Source organism: Micropterus salmoides, unplaced genomic scaffold (genome assembly GCF_014851395.1).
Source record: "Micropterus salmoides isolate LMB-PRFRI ecotype aquatic unplaced genomic scaffold, ASM1485139v1 Ms_hic_scaffold_4, whole genome shotgun sequence".
In the NCBI taxonomy this organism is placed as follows: domain Eukaryota; kingdom Metazoa; phylum Chordata; class Actinopteri; order Centrarchiformes; family Centrarchidae; genus Micropterus; species Micropterus salmoides.
The window spans coordinates 39,687,132-39,701,821 of NW_024043372.1; the positions used below are offsets into that span (position 1 = coordinate 39,687,132).

The 14,690-nt window shown below is 45.5% G+C and overlaps 1 protein-coding gene across 3 annotated transcripts in view; it reads left to right on the forward strand.

Annotated features, from left to right (window-relative positions):
* The window catches only part of plekha6 (pleckstrin homology domain containing, family A member 6), a 110,485-nt gene that overhangs the window by 12,722 nt on the left and 83,073 nt on the right, over positions 1-14,690 (forward strand). The gene's annotated exons all lie outside the window — the stretch shown is intronic.

Consider the following 14,690-nt stretch of genomic DNA (forward strand, 5'->3'; position numbering starts at 1 on the left):
GCTGAAAGTATGAATGAGTAGTTAACAGTTGAAAAACCTTGAAAAAGTGTGAAAATGGGTGAAAACGGCATGACATTTTGAACATTCCGTCCATCCACCTGAATGGGGAAAAATGCCTGGAAAACCATGAATATCTCAAAGTATGAAGGTTATCAAAATTCTGAATAATAGCAATCGATTCCTAATTGAGATGAATATTTTAAGCGTTGAATAACATTTCTATGTTGAAAACTGTGGAACTAGTTAGGTTGCAAAAAAACGAGCGGAATAAGAAAAATAAAGAATTCCGAAACAGTAGAAGAACATATGTTGTGAATGCGGTCTGCTGAATGACTTGCGCTAAACTGAATTGCTGTCTTGAAACAAGTTGAATAGTAGAAATGTATGAAAGATGTGGAAGTTTTGTTGAAAAACCGACGCTAAACTGAATTGCTGTATTGAAACAAGTTGAATGGTACAAAAGTAGCAACAGAGCTGGAATAATGTTATTGAAGGCAGAGTTGTTGAAGTACAAATGCAATAACAAACTGGAAGCTACTGTATATTGTTACACTGTCAAAACTGCTGAAAGGTAAATCATTAAAGGTTTGAAAGAATTTATAGCTGAAAGATTTGAAAATTTAACTTAATGTAAGAAAGTCTTTGAAGATATGACTTAAAAAACTTATCCAAGGATTATGAAGAGGTGGAAAAGGTTGGAATGGTCTAAGTATGAATGGGGTGTAAAAGTTTAATTCTGCATTTTTGTATTAAAACTTTTGAGAATTTTAAGGTTCAAGAAGGCTCAAGAAGCTGGGTGTCACATCCTGCAGTGAAAGGTCCTGTGTGTTTGGGCTTTTATTTTGAAATATTAGGTCTATCCCTGCTTTGGTGTTGACATCTTGTCACCATAGGGGGATTTTATCTTGGAAAATCAGCCTCATCCTGAATTCACTGTTAAGATGCATTAACTGTCTGGGACTTTAATTTGGTAGAAATTAGAAACTGAGAGCTATTGAGAAGCCTTTCTCAACCTAAGATTACTATAATAGGGCTTTTATTTCGTAATTTGTGTGTGTGTGTGTGTGTGTGTGTGTCAGTAGTAGTACCAGGTAGTAGTAATGAGTGCTGTAGTAGTGGCTGTAGAAGCAGAAGCAGAACTCTGGATGCAGTACAGTGAGTTTAATTCAAGAAATAGCTTAAGGTCTGTCCACCAAACAGAACACAGGACAGTGTGTGTGTGTGTGTATGTGTGTGTGTGTGTGTGTGTGTGTGTGTGTGTGTGTGCATGCGTGCGTGTGTGTGAGAGAGAGAGAATGTGTGTGTATGTGTATCTGACTTTGATCTTTCTCTGCTTATTAACATCACCTGGGTAACCAGCTATCCTATACAGACAATCTCTAAATCCTTGCCTCAAACAAACCTCCATAGAGACTAAACTATAGGTCGTATCGGCGAATGACTTGACCGGCAGCGGCAGAAGGCATTTGTGAACAATTTGATATATTTTTTTGTGTGGATAAAGTTGAAAAAAGGGACCACTTTTTAAGGTTCAAGAAGGTCAAGAAGGCCCAAGAAGCTGGGTGTCACATACTGCAGTGAAAGGTTCTGTGTTTGGGCTTTTATTTTGAAACATTAGGTCGGATAGGACATAACACAAACAATAGGACATCTTGTCACCATTGAGAGATTTTATTTAGAAAAATCAGCCTCATCCTGAATTCCCTGTTAAGATGCATTAACTGTCTGTGGTTTTAATTTGGAAGAATTTGGGTCCGGAGAACTATTGAGAAGCCTTTCTCAACCTGAAGATTAACACAATAGGGCTTTTATTTTATAATGTGTGTGTGTGTGCGCATGTGTGCGTCTGTAGTATGTGTGGAAGTGTGTGTTTCTGTGTGGTTGTTTGTGTTGTTTGTATGTGTACGTTTGTGTTTGTGTGTGCGCTTGTGTCTGTGTGTGTGTTTGAGTCTCTGTGTGTGTTTCTGTGTCTGTTAATCAAACTGACCTGATTATATCATCTCAATCAGCTGAGTGCCTACATCCTAAAGAAGTATTATTAGTGGTAGGAGTAGTAGTAGTAGTAGTAGTAGTAGTACCAAGTAGTAGTAGTAGTAGTAGTAGTAGAAGTACAGTAGTGGTGGTGGTAGTAGTACAAGAAGGATTATTAGTGGTAGAAGTATAAGCAGCCGTTGTAACAACTACTGCATTACTAACAGTACTAATAGTAGTAGTGGTGGTAGTAGTAGTAGTAGTACCAGGTGGTAGTAGTACCAAGTAGTAGTATTAGTAGTAGTACTAGTGAGTGCAGTAGTGGTGGTGGTAGTAGTACAAGAAGTATTATTAGTGGTTGGAGTATTAGCAGCTGTTTTAGTAACTACAGCATTACTAACAGTAGTAGTGGTAGTAGTAGTACCAGGTATTAGTAGTAGTAGTAGTTAGTGCAGTAGTGGTGGTAGTAGTAGTACAAGAAGTATTAATAAGGGTAGGAGTATTAGCAGCTGTGTTAGTAACTACTGCATTACTAATAGTAGTAGTAGTGGTAGTAGTGGTAGTAGTACTAGTGAGTGCAGTAGTGGTGGTGGTAGTAGTAGTAGTGGTAGTAGTAGTAGTACTAGTGAGGGCAGTAGTGGTGGTGGTAGTAGAACAAGAAGTATTATTAGTGGTAGGAGTAGTATCAGATGTTGTAGTAACTACTGCATTACTAATAGTAGTAGTAGTAGTAGTAGTACTCTGGATGCAGTATAGTGACTTTCATTCAAGAAATAGGTAAAAGTCTGTCCACCAATCGGAACACAGGACCAAGTGTGTGTGTGTGAGAGAGAGAATGTGTGCGTGTGTGTCTGCCTTTGATCTTCTCTGCTTATTAACCAGCTATCCTATACAGGAAATTCTCTAAATCTTTTCCTCAAACAAACCCTCCCTATAGACAAAACTATAGGTTGGAAGGCATTTGCGAATGATTTGATATATGTTTTGTGTGGATAAAGTTGAAAAAAGGGACCACTTTGGCGAGTTGAAAAACTGGTATCTTCTGCTCTGGTCAAGAAATGTTGAGGAGAATTTATATTGGCTCCCAATGGAGGATTTTCTGTCACTCTTGTCCTGAGGGATTTACTAAACACATGTGAGGAATCACAACAAATATACCTACATTTCTAGTATAAAATGATGCCTGAAGAGTTAAAATTGTGCTCAGGGCAGCGAGTTAAAGATAATTTATTAAGATGAGATTTTAAGCGGGCTCCACTCTCACGATTATGTCACGTGGTCTGACTCCCAACATTCCGTGCCATCCGCTTCCATTATAAACTCAGAAACAGCTTGAAATCTTTGTAAAACTAAAACAGGGACTGTGAAAAAACTGTTGATATCAAAAAGTTGAATACAACATTAATAGCTTAAAGATTTGTGAACCATTGACAGTTGAAATGATGAATGTAGCACAAAGTATGCAGAAGTAGTGTACTAGTAGTGTAGTAGTACTGAACCCTCAGTCCAGGTGGAGCCACTTCTAGTGACACAGTGACTGTTACAGTAACTTCAGTGTTACTTATCCAAATCTGAGAATGCCTGTTTGACAAGTTTATCGTTAATATTGCACAACTTCAGCTAACTGACGAGGTGGGTCATTAACGTTACTTAAGATACATATTTACCGTCTCTGTTGCACTTGTCACACAAACTAAAGTAAACTCCTTTGATCGGTGCCTTGGGCCAATCAGAATACAGCAAAAACGAGGATCAGTCCAAGTTGTGAGAGGCCGCTCGTATCAGCCCTCAAAATTGAATGTTTTAGTTTTGCCCACTCTCATAGACACACGGACAGCAGCTGACCGGCTGGTCGGCCAGCCCAGTCGCCGATCATAAAGTAGCCCACTCTGATTAATCCTGTGTATTGTAGGATTGAGTGCTCTTCCACACGTACCACTTAAAATGTCTCAAGCTGGCACGCATGCCATAGGTTGCCGACCCCTGTCCTACAGTAACTGTCTCAGTGATTTGGTTTTGCTCCTGCTTGTTCTCAGCTGCCTGCAGTCTTGTGTAGCACTGTAGATATTGCAGATTGCTTGGACCAGAGTCTGGGTTTGGAGTAGTATTTTATAACTAGACCTCAGTAATAACAGACCACAGACGGAACACACAGACAGAAGAATTAGTGGTAGACATATACAGTTTGGCACCACGTTACACACAACATATACATACAGAAAAAAAAAAACATGTACTCTATTTCTTAGAAATATTTCACCTACATTCTAACAAAGCCCAAATGTGTTAATCGTATCTTTTTTTTTTTTTACCTCTTTGGTTTGTGTTAAACCTGGTTGAGTTCAAAATAATTTTCTACCTAGGATCCTTTAAGTTGTTATTTAGTTCTGTTACGGGTGTGGTGTGGTGTGGGGACAGAGTGGACCCAAATGCAACGCTGAGGTTTGACAGGTTTTATTAGAGGAAAGAAGGGGTTGTGGGACTGGAGTTGCCGGGGAAACGCAGTCACGGGGAATTGAGGAGACAGAGAACAGAGAGCCGGGGGACACTGGGGCCGAGGAAGAGAGGAGGCACAGGAGAACTGGGAGGACGCCGCGGGGGTAACCCGAGGGGGAAAGGGCAGGTGAGCGAGCCCAGCTGACTGACTGAAGACAAGGGTGAGTGAACCTGGGGAGAGACAGACAGACAAACAGGGTCAGACAGACAGACAGAGACAAAGCACAAGAAAATAGAAAGGATGCAAAATACGTGCGAGCTTGAATGTTGAAGTGGCACCGGGTAAGGAGCAACAACGATCAAGCAGAGGTATTGTGGAGAACCGGGGTTGAAGTACTGGCAGAAGTTGATTGCTGGCAGGTGTGGCAGGTAGAGGAGGAGGTTGACGAGATGCAGGTGCGGGTTGTTGGCTGGGCTCAGGAGCGGTGGGAGAGAGAGAGCGCACACACAGGGGAGGAGACACAGGGAGGCAGGCAGAGAACAGAGAAAACCAGGGAAAAAACAGAATCACAGACAAAAAAGGAGAAAAAAACAGGACACTCACCGTCAGCCGGGCTGCCACCACAACAAGTTCCTAATTTTCTCATTGAGTTAACTCAGCTTTAAGTTCTCATTTTATCTTAGTAAGGCCTGTTTTAAGAGTTTTCGTTACACCTTCTCTTTAGTTCACTTAGCCAATAAGTTTTAGGGTTTAGTTTTTTTAGTTTACAGCAACAAAAAACCTTTGCATCACCAATTTGGCAACATAATGGAAATTACAATACCAGAAAATACAAATGTGGAACACTACTTCACAGATCAGCATATAATCAACAACTCAATCTCACAACTCTAAATTAGTCCTTTTCTTAAGTCATTTAAAAGTCCAGATTAGCTTCACTGCACACTGCAGCAAAGTAATAAAGTTTCAGTCCTTCCACGATTCAGGTGAACAAATCAGTGTCCTTATCCCGCGAGTATACAATCCCCTCTAAACACATTGGAACGGTAATGCCAGTTCCTTTGTTTTTGTTGTTCACTGAAGACATTTGGGTTTAAGATCAAAAGATGAGTATGAGACAAGAGTTCAGAATTTCAGCTCTCATTTCGTGGTATTCACATCTAGATGTGTTAAACAACTCAGGACATGCAACCCTTTGTTTGAGCCCATTTTTCAAGTGAGCAAAACTATTGGAACATGTGACTGACAGATGTTTCTTGTTGCCCAGGTGTTGCCTTTTAGGTTGATTGTCCAAACATTAAATAGCTCTGTATGACTAGTCTAAGTTTTCATCCTTGGTTCAAACCTATAGACTGCATTTCCTGTTAAAGAGGATAAATCAACATGAAGACCAGAGAGCTGTCTATGGGAGAAAAGCAAGCCATTGTCAAGCTGAGAAAAGAAGGAAAATCGACCAGAGCCATTGGACAAACATTGGGCATAGCAAGCACAACAATTTGGAATGTCCTGAAAAAGAAAGAAAGTACTGGTGTATTGAGCAACAGCCCTCCAACAGGTCGGCCAAGGAAAACAACAATAGTTGATGACAGAAACATCGTGACAGCTGTGAAGAAAATCCCCAAAACATCAGTAAGTGACGTCACCAACGACCTCCACAGTGCAGGGGTGAAGGTATCACAATCCACTGTTGGAAGAAAACTCAGAGAGCAGAAATATAGAGGCCACGCCACAAGATGCAAACCACTCATCAGCAGGAAGAATAGGACTGGCCAGATTGAAATTTGCAAAGAAGTACAGAGATGAGCCGCAAAAGTTCTGGAACACAATCTTATGGACTGATGAGAGCAAAGGGATGGAAAGGCCAAAGTGTGGAGAAAGAAAGGAACTGCTTATGATCATAAGAATACAAGCTCATCTGTGAAGCATGGTGGAGGTAATGTCATGGCTTGGGCGTGCATGGCTGCTTCTGGAACAGGCTCATTAATATTTATTGATGATGGTAGCAGCAGAATGAATTCAGAAGTGTACAGAAACATTTTGTCTGCCAATTTACGGAGAAATGCTTTAAAACTAATGGGGAGGAAGTTTATCATGCAGCAGGACAAGGCAATACACATTTCAGTCTTTTATATCTTCAACAAAATTAACTGAGGAAGACTAGCACCTAAACACAAGTTAAATGTTAAATTAAATCTGAACCGCACCCTAAAATGGCAGCGGCGTTCGTCTCCATTCACTAACCAGGCTAAACTTGACCATGCCTGTTGCACGTAGCTTTTCATTCTTTTACACAAATAAAAACAAAAATTCACAACATAATTAAATTTTTCTTAGTTTAGCTACTGACTTTAGGCTTAATGTTACATTCAGCTAGAAAGAAAACTAGTAAATGCATGCCAATTTAAAAGTTGTAAATAGTAGTTTTCACTTACCAAATCCTTGTTCAAAGCAACAAAAACTGAATCCAACAATGTTGACAAAAAGCAAACACAAAATCCCCCAAAAATGGAAAAGAAATGAGGTTTTACAGTCTTCAAAACTATTTTTTTCCCCCTTTATCTCAGTTTCTCCTCACTCGTTTTCAGACTTCTCTGTTGTTTACTTCTCATGGTCTACTGCTCTTGCTCTGTTTTTCCTCTCTCTCCAGCAAGCTGCGCTAGAGTCACTCTGATTGGCTGTTACCGCTGCACTTATTAGGAGCAGCACACAGAATAAACTAACAAAAATTACTTACTGATTTAATGCCTAATTTTATTTGCTTGTTTACATCACATTTTTATTTGTTTTCCCTTTTATTGGTTTTAAGGTAATATTAACCTGGGTTATACTTGGATACTTCCTGGTGCACGATTCCAGCAGTAAAGTCAGGATAGTCCCAGATGAAAACATGGATTAACTGATGCAGTTTTTCTTGGTTGCTGATTTGATACATGGTTTCCCCCTTCTGTCTTCCTCTCTCTGTAACCATGTAACTAAATAATCCAGGTTAAGCTTGTGTCCATTTTACAAACATGGCCTTAAAGCATCCGTGCTTTCTCCTCTTTCTTTCTTATTTTGACATTAATTCCTTCTGTGCTGGGGGCTTCTCTCTTTATTCTGAACACGTCGATTTTGTTCCAGCCTCCCCTCCGCCTCTGCCTGGCCCAGCTGTGTTTTGGAAAAGGTTTAGAGAGAGGGAGCAATGGAGGGAGGAATGTGTGACAGTGCAATTTACCACTGCAATTGCTATGCCAGTAAGGACAGAGGGCCAAAAAATGGGCACAAAGGAAGGAGAAAGAGCACAGGACTTTTGTTGTCTGGGTTGTGTTTCACAGGGCTGTCTCTGACTCCTCTGAGGCCAGTGTGTCTGTTCAGACAAACATACATTCAAGATTTAGGAATTATCTGATATTTCTTCAGTTTGATGAGACTAAATACTGATATAAATGATGAATAGGAAATCTTAACACTTTATATCCAGATTAGGCATTTTTTCATGGATTACATCGTCTCTGCTGCCTACCCTCTTTTGGAAAATCCAACAAATACACATGGTCAATGGGACAATGACGTCCCAACAGAAAGACCAGCCGGTCAGACTTTTTTCCCTTCGTCAAGTATAATAACCTTCCGAACCTTGACAAATAAAATCACAGAGCACTCTTCAACCTTAAACATGGCGAAGTGAAAGAGGAGTGATGTTGTTGGTGCCACGAGGTGGAACAAAGGAGAGGTCTTTTCTGAACACAAGACAACATGTGTCACTCCCTTACTGTATCATTGTTAACATAACTATATACAGTATGTATGCACGTATACCAAAAAACTTCAATTAATACCCTGGGCTTTTATTTGGCTTTAATCACTGAACTCACCCTGCCTATATTTAGGACAGGTGTCTCTTTGGGATAGGCCTTTAATTCCTTTCGCACAAAACTCTTGCTCAGCAAAGACAGAAACAGGCTGCTATCAAACTGTTTATTTAAACTAGTATGAATATGACTTGTATAAAAATTATGTTTTTTTCATCTCTCTTGTTTACCATACCAATAAATCTGAATTGTTTCCACAAAACAACCTGAATGATAAAATTATGGAGTCTAACCGATATACGATGTTTGATCAGCTTAAAACTAGCTGAAGCAGGTGACCCAGTGGGCGAGGTTTTATACATCTAAAGAACGTCTCGGGTTACGTATGTAACCCTGGTTCCCCGAGAAGGGGAACGAGACACTGCGTCGGTTACGACACTATGGGAACGCCTCTAGGCGTAGCAGGTCTGAACGTGAATGAAGCGCAGAGTATAAAGCACACCTGTACACACTCATCATTAGCTTAAACTATTAAGCAGGCGCTTCAGGCGGGGAGAGAGGTGCGGCGGGCCGACGCAGTGTCTCGTTCCCTTTCTCGGGGAACCAGGTTTACATACGTAACCCGAGACGTTCCCCTTCGAGGGAACTCGAACTGCGTCGGTTACGACACTATGGGAACGAGATACCCACTAAACCGTGCCGAAACCCCGCCTGCCCCAGTGTGCAATAAAGTGGCACGACTAAGAGGAGAGCGCACGAGTGCCAGGTGCCGAAGGAAGGTCAAGACTGTAAAACCGAATGAATGTGTGCGGAGTGGTCCAGCCAGCCGCTAAACAAACATCCTGCAAAGAGGCCCCGGAAAGGAGGGCTCGAGAGGCCGCCATGCCTCTGGTAGAATGAGCCCTCACAGCCACAGGTGAAGGCAAACCGCGCACCTGATAGGCCAGGGAAATAGTCTGAACAATCCAGTTGCTAATAGTATGTTTGGATGCAGGGAGCCTAGCCCTGGGGGACGCAAAACACACTAGCAGCTGGTCAGCCTCAGAGTGGAGGACCTCAGAGTGTAAATACTCAGTGCTCTGACAGAGCAGAGCAGATGAAGTCTCCCGTCCTCCGCCGTCACATGAGGTGGAGGATGAATGCCTGCAGCACTGTGGACCCTGCCGCACAAGAAGGCACTTTAGGGATGTATCCTGGATGAGGGTGCAGGATAGCCCTAATATTCCCCGGGGCAAACTCCAGGCTTGCTGGGAAACCGAAAGCGCTTGGAGATCCCCCACCCTCCTCAGAGAGGTGATAGCAAGGAGAAAGGCCATCTTGAGGGTCAAGTGCTTAGCCTCAGCTGACTCCAGGGGTTCGAAGGGGGCCTCAGCCAACACCCCAAGAACCACCGCCAGATCCCAAGTGGGAACCTTGGACCGAGTCGCAGGTCTCATCCTCCGGGCACCACGGAGGATCCATGTGGACGGGGCCCTGGAGCTGAGGAGGGTCTCGACTGCTCCGGCTGTTAGACCCGCCTCTAGGTACTGTGCCCCCTCAGGGGCCAGACCCACAGTCGCCATATGGCGGGGCAAGGGTGAAGAACCCGGCCCTGCGCCTGGGACAGCAGGTCTCTCCTCAGAGGGACCCGCCACGGCGGGCCGTCCAGGAGCGATCATGATGTCCGAGAACCACACCCGGGTTGGCCAGAACGGGGCTACGAGCAGTAGGCCGACATTGTCCTGGCAGACCCGCTCCAGAACCCCCGGGAGCAGAGCGACTGGGGGAAAAGTGTACAGATGTAGCCTCGTCCACGAATGTACCATGGCGTCCAGACCCAACGGGGCTGGAGGAACGAGAGAAAACCATAGTGGGCAGTGCGTAGTCTCTTGAGACGCAAACAGATCCACGTCTATGGGGCCGAACTCTTCGCACAAGAGCTCCACCACTTCGGGGTGAAGTCTCCATTCCCCGGGCCTCAGCCCCTGCCTCGACAGCAGGTCTGCTCCCTGATTCTGCGTCCCCGGGAGATACATCGCCCTGAGCGATAGTAACCTCTGCTGGGACCACAGGAGGATCTGAAGCGCCAGTCTGTACAGAGGGCGCGAGCGCAGACCGCCCTGGTGATTCAGATAGGCCACCACCTGGGGCGGCTGTGGCTCAGGAGGTAGAGCGGGTTGGCCGTTAATCGGAAGGTCGGCGGTTCAATCCCTGGCTCCCCCTGGTTGCATGTCGAAATGTCCTTGGGCTAGATACTGAACCCCGAATTGTATATATATATTAAATATTCCGCCAGTGTATGAGTGAGTGTGAATGTTAGTTTCCCTTTGAGTACTTAGGCTCAGTGTATGAATGTGTGTGACTGCAGATGTAGTGAAAAGACTAGAAAGGCGCTATACAAGTACGGAGCATTTACAAGTACAAGTACGTGGTGGCCTTGGAGATCGGGCAGGAAACTCCTTAGAGCCTGGAACGGCGACACCGCCAACATCTCGAGACAGGATTGATGCACCTGCCAGGATCCCCTTGCAAAGCAGCCGTCCATGACCGCGCACCAGCCCGTGAGGGAGGCGTCTGTCGAAATGACCAGCCGGCGACAAGACCCAAATCAGACGGAGAGGATTTCCCCTCTGGGAAAAACCCTTGGTCCTTAGCCACCACTACAGGGGTCTCATATGCAGCAGTCCAGATGGTATTACGCTGGATGCAGCCGCCAGGAGACCCAACACTCATTGAAAGTGTTTTATAGTGATGGCATGGCCTAACTTCACCCCTTTCACGGCAGCCAATATGGTGTCGACACGTGCCGGAGACAATTGTGCCCGCATCGTTGTCGAATCCCATACTACCCCTAGGAACGTAGTCCATTGGGTGGGCGCCAGCACGCTCTTCTTTGCGTTGAGCCTCAGCCCTAAACGCCGCAGATGAGCCAGAACAACATCTCGATGCCGAACCGCCAACTCTCGAGACTGGGCTAGGATGAGCCAGTCATCGATGTAGTTGAAATCCGGACGCCCTGGAGCCTCAGCGGGGCCAGTGCTGCATCCATACACTTGGTGAATGTGCGAGGGGAAAGTGCCAGGCCGAATGGAAGAACCCGATACTGGTAAGCCACACCCCCGAAGGCGAACCTCAGGAACTTCCTGTGAGAAGGACGGATGGAGACGTGGAAATAGGCGTCCTTTAGATCTATCATGACAAACCAATCCTCGGATTGGATGTGCGTCACGATGGCGGGGATGATGAGCATCTTGAACCTGAATCTCCTCAGAGACCAGTTAGAACCCGCAGATCCAAAATAGGACACAGCCCTCCATCCTTCTTGGGGACTATGAAGTACCGGCTGTAGAACCGGCGTCTCTGTCTGGGGAGGAGACACGTTCCACGGCCCCTTTCCTCAGCAGAGTACGAACTTCCTGTCCCAACACCGGACCTTGCTCCGGGCGGACCACAGTCCAAACCACCCCGTTGAATTTTGGAGGGCGGGTTTTGAACTGTAGTCGAAACCCATGTATGGCAGTGCGCAGGACCCACGGAGAAATGTTTGTCAGGCTCCGCCAAGCCTCTGCAAAGTCTGCCAACGGTGGTCGGTGTCTCGTGTGATCTTCTGGTGGACCCCTGAAGCCCCAGAACGGCAGGGGAGAGCCGCCGAGAAGTGACACTCTGCTTCCTCTCCTCTCCGTAGGAGCTCGTAGAGGGAAGGGACCTACGCCTGGCAGCCTCAGCTGCCTTGGGTCCAGACCGGCGAGGGAGGTACTGGCGGAACGCTTCGCCCTGCGTCTAACGCTCCATGGTTCTGTGAAGCTCCGCCAGATCTTCCTCAGATGGACCCCCCCCTCTGAACCATCTCCTGTAGCAGGTCGGCTTGAAGCACCGCCATGGTGTGCAAGCTCGTACCTGCCTGACCCGCTGCCATGTACGCCTTCCCCACGAGCGTAGATGTGGTGCAACATGGCTTGGAGGGTAACGCCGGCTTCTCCAGGGAGGACGCAAGTCGAGGGGAGAGAGAGCTCGCAAGCGCATCCTCCACCCGAGGCATCCTCCCATAACCACGGTCCCTAACCCCCATCACATTACTGTAATTCAGTGATAGGGGTGTGGAAAGCCGTGTAGAGAAGGGTCTGCCCCATGATTACTCAGTTTATCATGTAAATCAGGAAAGAATGGCAGAGACCGGCGTGGAGGTGGCGCGTGGTGCTCAAGAAACCTTTCATCAAGCTTACCACTAGCCTGTGGTGTCTGCTGCCACCAGATGACGCCGCCCCGACACCCGGAAGTCATCGTCCACTACGCTGAGCACGTCCGCCTCCTCGGAGTCGGATTGCTGCAGCGTCTCCGGATCCAAACCGCGAGCGGGGGAAGCCGAGAACAGGCTCCCGAACGAGGAAAGGAAGCGTCATGATGAAGGTCGGAAAAAAGCCTCAGCCGTCCCGAAATCCTCCGACAGATCACGCTGTGAACCCCATGAGTGAAGCCGCCGGGCCGCCTCAGCGGCCGCAGGGCCCACACCACGGGGAGAACACATCCGGCCATCCTCGGAAAAGAGAGCCATGCTGTACCTCAGTACCCGCACGGAAAGGGCTTCGCAATGGGCGCAGGCAGCCCCCTCGAGAGCTGCCCGGGCGTGCTCCATCCCCAAACATGAGACACACATCTCATGAGAATCTCCATCCGTGATGTACCGAGGGCAAGAAAAAAACACACCTTCTGTACATCTGGTTGCCGGACATGCTGGTAGACTTCTTCTTCAGGTAAGACACACTGCTTGTAGGACTGGAGCTTTCTTCAAACAACATACAGAGCGCCTGCTGAATAGAAAAAAGTGATGAGTGTGTACAGGTGTGCTTTATACTCCTCCAGTTATTCCGTCACACCTTACCGTAGCAACAAGCCAATAGGATTGGAGTGATTTCATTCACGTTCAGACCTGCTACGCCTAGAGGCGTTCCCATAGTGTTGTAACGGACGCAGTTCGAGTTCCCTCGAAGGGGAACTTATATAAAAACTAGACTGGGCTTCTAATTGAGACCTGCATTTACTTGTCAAAATATGTATCCAACCCGGCCAGTAAAAGGTGCTGGCGTCCAACTGGGACTAAGTTTTTATATATTATATATATATATATATATATATATATATATATATAAAAGGTCAATTACTGTTGCCAGCAGGTGACGCCATGATTGTGGGTGAATGTCGGCATGTACATGTGTTCAGGGCGGGACTCTCATCCTACATGTACAGTTTGGTGCAGATGTGAGCATGTACACTGAAGTTACAACAACTTCCTGTTTCATGGCGAATCATCGACGCCACAGACACACCCATTGACGAAAACTCACAAATAGCACAACTTTTCATCGTCAATGCCTTTAGAAGGCACAGCAGAAATTTGACGTCGATCCAACGAAATCCCTAGGAGGAGTTCGTTAAAGTACGAAGTGTGTAAATCATCCAAAAATGGCCGTAAAATTCAAAATGGCCGACTTACTGTTGACTTTAGGGTATGGGTTCTTGAGGCTTTTTTGTGCATCTTGATATGATACATGTCCCCAGAAAATTTCGTGCATGTAGGTTGAACGTGAACGAGGGGCTAATTTTTTCCAATTTTCTAGGTGGCGCTAGCGAGTCATTTTGCCACACCCATGCGCGAAACCCATAAGGTCCCCAAAATGGAGCTTACTTTGCAGAAAAAAAAAAAAAAAAAAAAAATATATATATATATATATATATATATATATATATATAATCTTAATAGGGACCTCGCACGGTCGTGCTCGGGCCCTAATAATCTTTACAAATTCAATAGGGACCCCGCACGGTCGTGCTCGGGCCCTAAATATATAATCTTTACAAATTCAATAGGGACCTTGCATGGTCGTGCTCAGGCCCTAATAATAATCTTAGCAAATTCAATAGGGACCTTGCACAGTCGTGCTCGGGCCCTAATAATCTTTACAAATTCAATAGGGACCCCGCACGGTCGTGCTCGGGCCCTAAATATATAATCTTTACAAATTCAATAGGGACCTTGCATGGTCGTGCTCAGGCCCTAATAATAATCTTAGCAAATTCAATAGGGACCTCGCACAGTCGTGCTCAGGCCCTAAATATACATGCTGCTTATGAAGCCTTCATGCAGCAGTTGAATGACGTGTTACCGAACCAGAAGCCTGCGTAGGCAGAGCGATGCTCTGCCTTAAAGTAAACACTTGTGATTTAGGTCGGCTCCCCTGTGAAAACAGCCCAAATTAGCAGCTCCAGTTCTTATAAAGTAATTTTCTTCCTCTTGTCACTCACTGTGTGTCATCATCACTTTGTGTGTTTTCTGGTCAGACGGTCTAACAAATGCACTTTCATGGTTGCAGTCTATAAATACAGACATCAATAAATCATTGAGATGTGTGTGGGAGACACGAGCTGTCTCTTCACGTGTGCATGTCTCAGTGGTGCAGCAGGTACAGTTGGCTGGGGGCCGAGATTCCTGCAACACTGAGTCACATGGGCTGATC